The following is a 1,495-nucleotide window of genomic DNA, read 5'->3' as shown; positions in this document are numbered from 1 at the left end:
ATCCGTCCGACTTCCTGTCACGACACCCGCCAGAGGGGCTCCCGGGAGACAACGAACAGGAACAATATACCGAAGAATAAGTGCGCATGCTGTCACAATGGGCCTGCCCACGAGCCCTCACAATAGAGGAGATCAAAGCAGAGATGGATAATGATGCAGTAGATCAGAAAGTACTGGAAGCCTTACACCGTGGATCGTGGGAAGGATTCCTCCAAGGCATCACCGGATGGAAGGAAGCAGACCGAACCCGGCTGGGGAAAATCTGGAGAGTCCACGACGAACTAAGCACTACCGACAGTGGCATGGTACTACGAGGGTCATGGATCGTCATCCCAGTAGGCCTCCAGGAACGAGCGACAGTTCTGGCGCATGAAGGCCATCGAGGGACCTTGAGAATGAAGTTGTGGATGAGGGAAAATTTGTGGTTCCCTGGCTTAGAAGCAGCCGTAGACACCGTTGTTAGAAACTGCCATGCCTGCCAACTCACCAGCTGCCCAGAAGCGCCAGCGCCGGTGATAGCAGAGGACCCAGCGCCCTCTCCAGGGTCATGGGTGAATTTAGACTTCGGGAGTTTCCCTGACAGAAGAGTGACTGCTGTCCTAGTCGACAGTTACATGAAGTACCCTCTCGTGGAAGTCATACCATCTACATCATTCAATTATCTGCAGCCAGTGCTGGAGAAGGCGTTCACCCTGTTTGGCCTACCTCAAGTAGTGAAAACCGACAACGGACCACCGTTCCAAGGAGGCGAGTTCAAGGAACTATTAACACAGCTGGGAGTCAAACACCCCACAATGGCTGCAAGCAAACAGCGAGGCGGAACGCTTCATGCGAACACTAAACAAAATGCTTCGAATAGCAGTGGCAGAACAGTCTGATCCTGAAGTAGCCCTTCACCGATTTCTAAGAGAGTACCGGAGTACCCCACACCGCACAACACAACGGTCGCCGTAGGCACTGATGCTGGCCCGGCAACGGCGATTCACAATTCCAGTGGCAAAAAGCTGGGTGCCAGAACCGTACAATCCCGGTGACACACAAACTTGACGAACTGTGACTAACAATGAAGCTAGCTGCCAAAGAAGAGCACGATGCCGAGTCATAGCTCCAGGATGTACCGTCCTAGTGCACCACTGCCTCAGCGGAGGAAAATTACGCACAATGTATGAGCCAGGACTGTGGACAGTGCTGAACATCAACGGGACTGCCGTCACTGCTACGAAAGGAGTGGAGACCATCACTCGGAACATATCCTGGTTCAAGCGGGTACAACCAGATGATGCTGAGCTGTCGCCTCCCAGTGGCCTAGGGGATGAGGACCTTACAAATGGTGGTCTGTCACTGCGTACAGATGACACTCAAAGCAGGAATCATGAACCTGTCATTTCACCAACAGAGTGTGGACAAGAGAACATCAGGGACGCTGCGTCAGCAGCCAGCCCGGTGAGAAGCCAACGCGACTCGCAGCATCGATACAATTTGAGACCAAACCCCA

Source organism: Triturus cristatus, chromosome 4_1, assembly GCF_964204655.1.
Source record: "Triturus cristatus chromosome 4_1, aTriCri1.1, whole genome shotgun sequence".
In the NCBI taxonomy this organism is placed as follows: domain Eukaryota; kingdom Metazoa; phylum Chordata; class Amphibia; order Caudata; family Salamandridae; genus Triturus; species Triturus cristatus.
The sequence above is the reverse complement of the archived record's forward strand: the minus strand, read 5'-3'. Positions refer to the sequence as shown.